At 42.3% G+C, this 12,136-nt stretch overlaps 1 protein-coding gene across 1 annotated transcript in view; it reads left to right on the top strand.

Annotated features, from left to right (window-relative positions):
• Positions 1-12,136, top strand: part of ext1b (exostosin glycosyltransferase 1b) — a 121,974-nt gene that overhangs the window by 37,073 nt on the left and 72,765 nt on the right. The gene's annotated exons all lie outside the window — the stretch shown is intronic.

Genomic DNA, 12,136 nt, shown 5'->3' with positions numbered 1-12,136 from the left:
TAAGAGGGCTGTATTTGACCTCAATGTGTATGCAGTACCAGCCAACATGCATCTGGAGCACAGAGTATATAAAGGCACCAAAATCAGTCCTGTTTCCTTAGTTTTAATCAGATATTTACTGATTTATTTAAATGACTGATTTTAGACTGCTGATGAAGATCATTTGACATGAGTGAAAGCTCCAGAAGAGCTACTAAATGGATCTTAATGCAAACAGTTTCGTGACGGAGGTTTTCAAAGTCTGGAATGAACTGAAAGTGTTCAACTTAGTTTTAACAGTATGGCTCGATTGTCAGAAAATGAATCAACAACTATCTTGATCATTCATTTCTTGAAGTAAAAAAAAGCCTCTAAAATGTGAAGATTTGGCTGCTTTTTTGTGGATTCATGTGAGTAAACTGAATATTTTTGTTGCACAAAACAAGACATTTGAAGACATCACCTCAGGCTTTAAAATAATTGGTCCATTAATCAATGATGAAAAGAATTGCTAATTGCAGGCCTGGATTTTAGCATTGATTTTCAGTCACTAAACTCTGATATCAAAGCATTTTTAAAAAGCTTCAAACACACAAACTGAGATCCTCTCTGAAACATTTGATAAATGCAGACGGAGAAGCGGAACTCAACCAACCAAGACAGACCATATGTTTATCCCGCAGTCCTGCCATGTGCGTTCATTCGTTCAACAATGTTCTTTTGGATGAGTTGAACTGTGAATTAAGATGACATGACACTGCAGTCACTGACAATTAATACCCAAAGTTTTTCTTTTCCTCATAGAGAAATATACTGTCAAATGAAAAAAATACACCAATAGCTTGTTTAGTTCATATGATTGCAGCTCTAAATAGAATCCTCATTGTTGTGATCATTAATATTAATAATCACAATAAGTCATCATCATTTAACATAACTGCACTTCTGCTTCCCATGTGGGGAGGATGATTATTTTGACCCACAGGGGGAAACTTGATATTTCGCTCTTGCTGATGCATTAATATTCTACAGTTTGTAAAAGTGTAAAACTACTCATGATTAGAACCAAATAATTTCGCAGCCTTAGGCGAGTGCCGAGACCGATGCTGTTTGCTGAGAGGGTAAAAGGAAAAATGGATGAGAGGCGGCGAGTCTCTAGCCTGACAGTGGAAAGAGAAGCTAGTGATGTGTGCCCTGGTTCCTGTCCATTTGATTTTGTTGCTGCTGGCAGCCGTTTGCTTGTGTATTTTTTTTTTTTCGGGGTCCGTGTATCCTTTTGGCAGGAAGGAGTTTTGCCTAATTCTCAATCTGATCGCGCTCATGTGGCCTGCGAGGTTGAGGGAGCTGATGGCTCGGTGATGCATTTCATGTCGTAGGGAGTTAATGTACAGGCATATGGGAGGAATGAATTAAGTGCGACAGACGGCATCTTGCAAACCGGGCGTGTAGAACGTCTAATTTCATTGTGGGAGGGAAGGAGGGATGGAAAGGAGAGAGAGAGAGGTAGGGAGTGTGAGTGAAGGTCATCATGAGGGCTGTAATGGATCTCTTTTACAATCAGACGTGGACACATGAAAACAATTGAACCTTTTCTAGATCTCATGTCCTCCATCTCTCGCTCAGTCTTTCTCTCAACATACAGCGACACACACACACACACACACACACACACACACACACACAAGCGCTAGCACCTTTGGGAAATGAAGATGGATGATGAGCACCTTGCTAAGCAGGGCTGTGAGAAGCTTAGGAGATAATGTGGGATGCACACATACACCAAAGACAACGTTTACAGCCAACCACTTAGTTTACACTCGTTGCGCGAGGCTCAAACACGTTTTAACAAACCTCACGGTTCCTTATCTCGGTTGTCATGTAAAATAGATGCGTTTAGCTTCGTATCATTGTTTCCCGTGGTTGCATTAAAGCTTTTGGCTCATTACAGCCGGAAGCTTTAAGTGCTGTGGTGTCCTGTGGAGAAAGACAACACCGATATAAAGCTTATTATACAGCAGCAGCAGCAGCAGCAGCAGAGTGGCTGGCAGAGTGGAGCCACGTAAACAGGAAGAGCTCATGTACTCCTCTGGTTAATGTTGGTCTTTTCAATGAGGGTCCCCGTCAGCTGACATATATGCAAAAAGACAGAGAATGCATGCACGTAACTATAACTGTTGGTTTTAAACTGTAAAACATGGTGCCAATCCGAGAGCTGATACTGAGTTTATTAGCTGGGTCATGCATCAGCCAGATTTTTTTTACATTTATTCACTCTGGCCTCATATCACATAGCAGTAAAAATGATCCCAGTAATTATGGTGTACATATTTTAAATTTCACACCAGTATTGGATCAGGAATCTACAGATAACCTTCAGTTGGATATCACAAGAGAAAACTTTAGAGTGGTGCATCCCCAAAAAAAAACAGGACTCAAACATATAAAGATGAAGCCTAAAAAAATGATTTTCAAATGTCTGAACTATAATAAACTCCTCTGTACATGAATTAAACACAACATGAAGAAGGGTTTAGTGTGAGCAAATCCATCAATGCGACAATAAACGTCAATATCGGCCAATTTTATCGGCTTGCCCGGTGTATCGGTCGGGCTCTAATGAGCAAAAACATGCATCATATGCTGCACATACACTAAGGTATACACTGGGTTAGACACACACACACACAAACATGAGGGAAGCAAAGCAGTTATTAATCACGTCAGGGGCTTGTTGTACTGACAGAGCTCCACCGAGAGAAATGCTTCATTAATATCACCCATCTAGCCCCTAGGCAGCAGGACTACACACACACACACACACACACACACACACACACACACACACACACACACACACACACACACACACACACACACACACACACACACACACACACACACACACACACACGCACATATGCACAACCTACACTGTACAGACAATAAAGCACATACAGTACGTGTGGGCTCGACGATGATATACATTAAAAGGGAACACACACACACATGCTGCGCACTGCTGCATCTTTACCTCATATGCACATCGATCTTGACCTGGCAAGCACACTCCCACTCGTTCATGCATAGAAAGTGTCTGCATCGATAATCATCACACACACACACATGCACACACACACACACACGCACACATACAGAGAGAGAGGTGTGAGGGCAGAGTGACTTATTTATTTATTCACCCGCTGCCTCTATCCAGATCAGGTCATCTCCATCAGCTTAACGCACACACAGCTCTCATCTGGAAACATCAGCCAACCCTCTCCTCGTGAGAGTCGTGTCTGAGGACTGACACAAAGAGTGCACAAACACACATACAAACACACACACACATAAAGTCAGATGTGAGGCAAGGTTACTTGGGGAAGCTTTGATTTCCTCTGATTCTTGTCTCATCAGGGTGGAAGTTTGTCTCTCCCATGACGTCGACTGTTGACGTTTTCAAAGCTTCTCCCCATTGAACTTGTTGCCCCCGCAGGATGCCAGCACTGCACACACACACACACACACACACACACACACACACACCCACACACACACACACACACACACACACACACACACACACACACACACACACACACACACACACACACACACACAATCAAAAGGAACCAAAAAGGAAATGTCTGATAGGATAAACCACACAGGAAGTGCCCAGCTTCAATTCCTGTTTGCACGGGCTATTGTTCTCCGAAGTGGTGGAGAGGCACAGTAAGGATGTATATACACGCACACCCAAAACAAGACCTGGAGAGATAAAGATCAGCCTCTCGCTGCCAAGCTCCTGCTTGCAAATAACTACATGTAAAATGCACAATGAGTGTGTCAGGCTTTGATACTGCATTTAAAGACCATTTGCCCAATTTGCAATTTTAAGCAGACTTAGATGCTGGCTCTGTTTCCTTCCAGTCGGTGGCAGCGTTCTTTTCTAATGGTAATCAGCCATCTGAGCGTTTCTTTGTGGCGTGGACAGAATTTCTTGCAGAGAAAGTTTGTGCGGTTCATCAAGGTTTTCTCAGGACGATCCTTAAAGCTCATAATACAGTCTAGACTTGAAGTATTAGCACAATTACACATTTTTTGTTATTCAAGCTCTTTACTTCAGAACATTAAATGTGTAATTAAATAAAGGATGCTATATTAAAAGTGCCTAGGCCCAGCGTTCATTTGAGAAGGTTTACATCATTGTGTGGGTGATATAACCTATTTTTAACACACAGTGCCCAAAGTTTAAAAGTAATTGAACAGATAAACTTGAAGTCAAAGGAAATCATCATAATTCATATTTTGTGGAAAGTCCTTTCTAATGTTAGTGACCTCAGCAGATGCTTTGATTCTTCCCCTGATGATGCCTGGTGATGCGTTCCTGCTTCTTTTTTTAATTTAAGAAATGTACCCAACTGTTGACCTTTTGTTATCTATTTGGATAGATTTTTGCTTGTTTCTACGGCCTCATTATTATCCTCTTCACTTGCATGCTCACCTCTCATATCTTCTTATTGACAGACAGACTTCACATCCGCCTAAACAGCAACTTTCGATCAACTCTGAACCACGTGTGAACTCTTCTGCACACGAACCGACGTTAAAATGACAACACAGCTACTCATTAAGTAGCCAAGTGTCCAATTAATTTGAAACCCCCTAAAACTTTGGGCGCTATTGATGTAAGAGTACTCAAATTAAAGCAGAGACTTGGCACTTCCATCCATCCATCCACTATCCATTACTTTAATGCAAAATGAATGTGCTGAAGGACAGAGCCTGAAGAGCAAAGACTGTCTGGAGTTTAGATAGAGGCACACAAGATGAATGTATCTATACAGAGGACCAACCAACAGGCAGAACTGTGCAACCTGTCCATAAAAGAGAAGTGGTTGAAGATTATACTTTTTATGTGAGTTAATAAGAGACAGAGTGAGTACATGTGTGGTTAGTGGCCCTTAAAAAAAAAGAGGAAGCAAACACAGAGGATGATGTGATAACTATCTTCATCAGGGGCGACACCAGAGAAACACTCTGAAATAACCTTTTAGCTCAACATGAAGCGTTTCAGATTGTCATATCTATTTATTAATCATGAAATCAGCCTAGTTGTCTGCCCCTAGAGCAGGAATGAGCGGACTTGTGGTGTGTTATGACTTTCCCACAAGCGCTACAATATCTCACACTCGAGGAAGCTGCGTTTTTTTTTAAAAGATCACGTGACACTCTCACCGATCTATAGCTCTGCAGCTGCTTCTGTGCAGAAGAAAAAGGCGGTTAAAGGCCAGAGGTCAAGTGACTGGAAGCTGGATGTGTGGTGCAACGTCTCTGGAACCAATTAAGTGTTGTGACTCAAGAAGAAAAGCAGCTTTAACTTCACTCTAACCTCACCGTTTAGACGTAATGGGAGGTAAATCTGCCCCCAAAATCTTAAGCGCTAACAGGGAGGTGAAGTGGAAGGCTGGTTAATTGGCGGCCTCGTTATCCACGCCGGCGCAGATCTCTGGGCAGATGTCACAGTGCAAGCCTTTTGTACGAGCGAACAACAAAATAAGCAGTGCTCAAAACACAAGGCTGTGTTTCATTAAGAAACCATTAAGGTTGTGAAGCTTCAGCAGAAATTACAGAGTCGTCGTGTTTCCAACGGGAGCCCGAGAGAATAACTTGTACGACCTCCCGCGTTAAAAGCCCCGAATGTTGATCTGCACCCCGAAGCAGTCTATTATCGTCTGCTGTCCGACGACTGATTTGAGTTTCTAGTGCTTCACTGGCTCGTGGAGGCCTTAAGGCCAAAATTCAAGGGAAGCAATAATGGACGTACGTTATTTGACATTTCCTTGATGTGCTTCAAGCAGGAAATCGTAGGAGTCAGCAGCACCAGCTCTGACTGCTGTACATATAACTGATGGTTGTTAAATAGTTCTGTGGTGAGCTGCGAAGGCTTGTTTGTAGACTAACTAGGTTATGTCCTATATGCACACTGTATTATCACTGGGAAGTTGGGAAATCCCCTACTAAGATGGAAGATTTGGTGTTTTCTTACCTACCTACAGATGTTTTGATGTTCTGTCACACAGCTGGCTGTTGAGGCTTAATATTTTGTTGGTTTTTACCGAAATGTGTACGTTTAACCTTGTATCAGAAATGGTCAGGGTTGGAGATGTTTATCTGGAGGAGCTTTGTATGTCTGAAAAAGTAATCCCAATGATGCCATCAAGGTTATTTCTGCTTTGCTTTGAGACTTAATATTATGACAGAAAGTCTTCATTATAAACTGAGCATGTTGGGTTTGAATTAAGCAGGTATTTTGGAGGCAGGTGAGGTCTTTTGCTTTTGAGGAATGAAGGTGTTTGGAGCTTGGCACATATTAAGGACTAAAATCGTGTCTTCTGCTTCTTCAATTTTGACCCCCCACCCCCACAGCAGCAATATTTAAAATATTCAAATGCTAACCTATGTTCGAAAGAGTACAATCCAATCCAATCTTGCGTGTGAAGCCACTGAACGCACTCCTACATAAAGGTGTGATTGTTACGTCAGTGTTCCATTCAGCCAGAGTGACATTTTACTGCACACACATATTGTGACCTGCTGGGTGGGAGGGCGCAGAGATGCTTCGCTACATAAAGAGATACATTGTCTGTCAAAGGCTAATTTGGTAGGTGAACTGAATCGGTACTTTCCGGTTCCAGCTCATTAGCATTCTGTGGTTACGATCATTTCATGCTGTTTTGCAGCTATAGTGCCACGTAATCCAGTTAATGTGAGTCTAATCTAATTATGTCGTATCTCGGTGACAAAAGGAAAATATTAGTCTGATCTGGTTGATAGGGCTGTATGTTTTTAGTGCAGTAATTAATTGAGAACACAGAAAAATTCTCTCTGAATCTGCTCTCATTAACAAATGCCCTACAGTAGGTCCAGTAGCCTCTGTGTTTGTTCTTCTTCTCTGGTTGTTTGGGTGCATTTCTTCACTGGAAAACTAACTGGTATGTTGAGGATGATTTCCTCTCTATCTTTCCTCTCTCTCTCTCTCTCTCTTTCCCTCACTCTCTCTCTGTAGCCCACGCAGACTTTCCTCTGCGGTTTGACACCTGAGTGTGTGCAGGTTTCATGTGTTACATTATCTAAAGAAAGTTCGTGGGTGGAAGGAAGCCGTGCAGTGCATCAGTTCTTGAACAGACTCGCATGAAAATACACACAAACACACACACACACGCGCGCTTCATGCCGAGAAGAAGACAAAATGTCAGGGCCGGTTCTGGGAGACAACTGCTGGTGCTGCTGTCGGCATGGAGACTGCTGGTGGTGTAGGATTGCAGCCGAGGACCGCCGCGCTTAAATTCACTTAAAATGTCAAAACACCTGAGGGGGGTGAGGGCTGTGCCTGGACCTGACAACTATCAACCTTTCTCTGCCTCACACACTCTGACAAAAAGTGGTTGGAAACCTCAGTGATAACTGTGTAACCTTTTCAGTAAGCGCTTTGCCCTTTATTTGTTTTCAAATCCTATTCTTTTCAGTTTTGCTTTACACCAACATGAATTTAGCCAGTGCATATTTCCCTCCTTTGGGACACTTTAGGTGGCATGTTCATGAAAAATGTGACAAGTGTACCTCTTTACCTCCATCCAGCTCTGTACTTACCACCAAAGAGCCCAATAAACACGGCACACGCATATTTTAAAAGAGCAAGGCCATTAAGGGTCCCATTAAAGCTCTTTTTAGGCTTTGTTCCATCTAATATATTCCCTGCATGTTAATTGACTAGAACCTAGCTTGATATTTAGTGGCTATGAATTTCCCACAATGCGCCTCGCTCTCAGTGGCGTGGCATTTAACAAAGCCTTAAAGGAGAAGGAGAGAGTGCCACGCATCGGTCAATGCTCGGCGCAGCTGTTCCCAACGCCTCAAAGATTTATGGGGAGGTCTGATCCAGGAGAAGGCTCCGTCCAGTGTCATTCAGTCACAGTGGAAATAATGCATGACTTGTTTCATGATTTTGTGTTTTGCTGTGTTAGGAGATGCCTAGGGGTTGTGGGATTGTCAGATAGCGGCCTTTCTTTTATATATAAAGAGTTCACCAGATTTTGTATCGTCAGCTGAGCTGAAAATTCATCTTGAAGATCTAAAATAATGACCATTATTAGAGCTGCTACCATTATTTTCATTATAGTAGAGCTGAAATAGTCAATGAATCTTTTAGTTATTTGATAGAGAGTGTACTGGTGAATGTTTCTCAAATGTGATTAGCTTTCTTTTATCCATACCTCCATTATCAATACTTATTCTTTGTGTCATATTAAATATCATATTAAATTGAATGTCATTGGATCTGAGACTTGGATTTTAGATAGAGATTGGCTACAAGCTCTTCTCGAGTGCAGATTAATCAATGATGGATTTCAGTGTCTCACCTTCTCTGGTTAAAAGTTTCAGACATGTTGCACTTCACTAATGGTGTCACACTGTACTAACATACAGTGGAGTATACTTCTACATCACTGCAGTCAGATGACGAGTAACAAATGGTGCAGCTCATCAAAAACAATGTTTGCTTTCAGAAAGTTGTGAAAAAGGCCGGTCACACTTTCCCAGAGCTCAATAAATGACTTGTTTTGTTCGAGCATCAGATCTAAACTCAGAGATATTCAGTTTTAGAATCAGTTTTTGCTTCATCAGTTAGTTAAAAGATTATTTGATTATTAGAAGTGTCAATCAGCTCATTAATAAATCACCTAACTAACACTCAGTATCCTCTGTTGACCTCACAGCTCTCAGACAGATCTGTTTCTGTTCTCTGGAAAAAGGAAATAACAACAGCATCATTTGAAGAGTTGTTTGCTTTCTCATCTCAACACATTAACCACAGCTCTTGCATACTGTAAGCCACGATTAAACACACACACATACACACTTCCGTCATATGCACGAAACCAAAAACGCTGCATCTTTCTCAGCCTGCTTTCTTCATGTCATTTGATGGGTTCGCGATAAGCCACATGAGGTCACGTTCGCCTCCTCAGCAGGCTGACTCTTTTTCTGTCTTCCTGTTTTAACCGCAGGAAATTTTCCTGTTGCCGCAGGCTCTCTTAACGGCTGACTGAACGTCTCACGGAGCGACTGCCTGGCTGACTTAAAAGGGACTTTCAGACCTTAGCCTTTCTGCAAAGTGTCCTCAACTTACAGTAATTGGTAGGCTTAGGGCTCTTCAGAAGAAAAGGTTGCTGTTGCCAACGCCATCTCCCAAAAAGACATTTAAGAATATTTACAGTAAGGAGTTATTGGTGTCTGGAAAGACTGCTGAGACTTTGGGTAAGTATCTGAGAGAGAGAGAGAGAGAGAGACAGACGAAGAAAAGGTAGAGAGGGAACCTTAGATTGTCCCTGAAGAGATTTCAATATGCTTTTAAAAAATCTATAAAATATTACCATAATTATCATCATAATTGCTGCAAACAAAGGGGGACTCACACTGTGAGGAATGGCTGCATCAGTGAGTTTCAGCTCTGCGTTTTACATCATTACTGGATTCACTTTCACAGGAAATCTGCCAGATTACTTTATAGCACAAAATAGCAATTGTTCTGCTGTTCTAGATTAAGGTAGTACAGAAGTATTACACTGTTTGGATATTGTTGCTGCACCATGACAACTCATCTGTTTGCCTTGCTGGAATCGCATGTTCACTGTCGTCAAAAGCTGTCATAATCTCTTATCTTATAATGAGCATGTGCTTATTTAGTGTGATCACTCTAAAACAACAGTTTGCATTGGGTTGGTTTGAAATCTGATTGTTTACACATCTGTATGCCGGTATTCACATATTCTGAAGTGCATTTACGTTAAGTTTTATAAGAAAACTCTTTATTTATGCAAAGCCGTGTTTTGGAATGAAAGACAGCGGCTGTGGCTCAGGAGGTAGAGCGGTCGTCCACCAATTGGAAGATTGGCGGTTCGATTCCTCCAGTCAACATGTCGATGTGTCCTTGGGCAAGATACTTAACCCCAAACCCCAAATTGCTCCTGTTGCTGTGCCAACGCTGTGTGAATGGTTAGTTTCCTCATGATGAGCAGGTTGGCACCCTGTGTGGTCACCCCTGTCATCAGCGTATGAATGTGTGTGAATGGGTGAATGATACATGCTTTGACGACTAGAAAAGCGCTATATAACCACAGTCATTTTTGCATTTAGTCAAATATGAAGGAGCAAACGCGTAATTCATTTGAATTGAACACATCTTCCTCGGTTGTAAACTGCATTTGAGAATTGTGCCATTCATTCACGGCGACTCGCTGACTCTTGAGTGATGAGGCAAAAGAGCCTTTATTGACATTGTTTTTCCATATGGTTTTCAATTCAAAATACATCTCCGCTGATGACTTGGTACATTTTTTTGTTAATTTTCTGTAAACGAGGACAACAATAAATCCCTGGTTTACTGACGCCAACATGGCTTGGACTAAAAGATACAACCGGTTGCTCCCTTTTAAATAAAAAGTGAGCGTTAACATGGAACCACGGCACTAGTTCTTGTGTCCTTTTGAGTCTTTTCCATCCACAAAAAAACCTTCAAGAAACCAGATTAAGTGTGTGTCCAATAATCAGTCTTCTCTACAAGAAGTCTGTCTGTGTTTACAGGGTTTTTCCTTAATCTCTTAACCTGTAAAAAGAACTAGGCATCCCACTTACATGTTTCTGAAATCAGGTTACTGTTGAAAGCAGAGAATAATGAGATTGCTGTAGTGCATATAACCGCACTTAGTGATGCTCTGGGCGCCAACAGGAAGGAGCCAGTTTATGTGAAATGTCAATTCAATTTTAAAAAAGCACAAAACTTAGCACCTTTCATTTTCTTTCGGTAACCATCTCAGGAGTTACAGCTTATCTTTTCAGCCCATGCTCTGCTTTCCATCATCCCCAACCCCCGATCCACCCTCATATTTGACCCCCGCCCCCCTCTGAGGGTTTTTTTTTTTTGAAGTACATTCCCCTAAAGGGTTAGCGAGAGGAAGAGTAAAATGCACCTTGGAAGGCTGCAGACAAGAGAGGAAGGAAATAAAATAATGCAAGGTGTAGTGAGGGGTCACCGCTGTCATGTGGAGCAGTTGCAAGAGGGCCCACCTGCTGGGTTTCACTGTTTCTAATTGGGGTTTTCACCACCTCCTGGCTTCCCTCATGGGCTGTTCTGTCTGCTTGGTACAAGTGGTAAGGGAGCAGAAAATAGGAGGCAGGAGGTCATGAAAAGAAAAGGGGTTAAAAGTAGAGAAGTCTAGGAGGGGGATTAGAGGAGAAAATTAGAGGGGAAAATGGCTTGAGGGGGAGATAGAGGGTAAGAGTGAAGGGAAGAGGAGAGAGTAACAAACCGTAAAGGACAACATGGAGAGAATCAGATGTGAAGAGCTGAATGTGATCCGTTATCTGTCAAGAGAGGGGAATCAGGGGAAAGGAGAGGTCTGTGGAGTAAAAATGGAGGGGAGTGTTTTATCCAGAGGAGTGCATGGTGGATTTGTTAAGGCATACTCCCGGAATCAACCTTTTAGAGCCGAACAAGAGAGAGCAGCTTAACTCACCGTAGGAGAGGTTACAAGTGCTGAACTCACACACTAATCAAGCTTTCTCCTTGTGTTTTCTCCCCCTCTCTCTCTCTCTCTCTCTCTTCCTCTCCTCCCTGCCTCCCCGTCATCTGTGCTGCGGATCCTCACCATCTCTAGGTAAGAGAGCTTTTTTTTCTTTTTTTTTATCCTCTTGTTCTTTTGAGTGTGGGATCTGTGTGAGGTTGGGTGGGGCGTGAGAACTGGCACGGTGGCAGACTAAACATGCCCAGCATGTCAATGCCCGAGTACACGTACACACACACACACACACACACACACACACACACACACACACACACACACACACACACACACACACACAAACAGCTTTCAAACATATATACACACACACACATACATGTGAATAAAAAAGGCTGGGCTCCTGTCAAAGGGCAACCATTATGCCTTTCATGAAGTTCTTTCAGTTGACTGAATAAAGAGACACTTTGCTAAGTCTTCTCCTCTTGTGTGCCAAAAAGAGAGATTATCTGCTCAGACGTAAAGAAGAAAAGAACAAGAGAAGGAAAGGGAAACAGTATCGAAGGGCAACTTTGTGC

Source organism: Scomber scombrus, chromosome 16, assembly GCF_963691925.1.
Source record: "Scomber scombrus chromosome 16, fScoSco1.1, whole genome shotgun sequence".
NCBI lineage: Eukaryota > Metazoa > Chordata > Actinopteri > Scombriformes > Scombridae > Scomber > Scomber scombrus.
The sequence above is the reverse complement of the archived record's forward strand: the minus strand, read 5'-3'. Positions and strand labels throughout refer to the sequence as shown.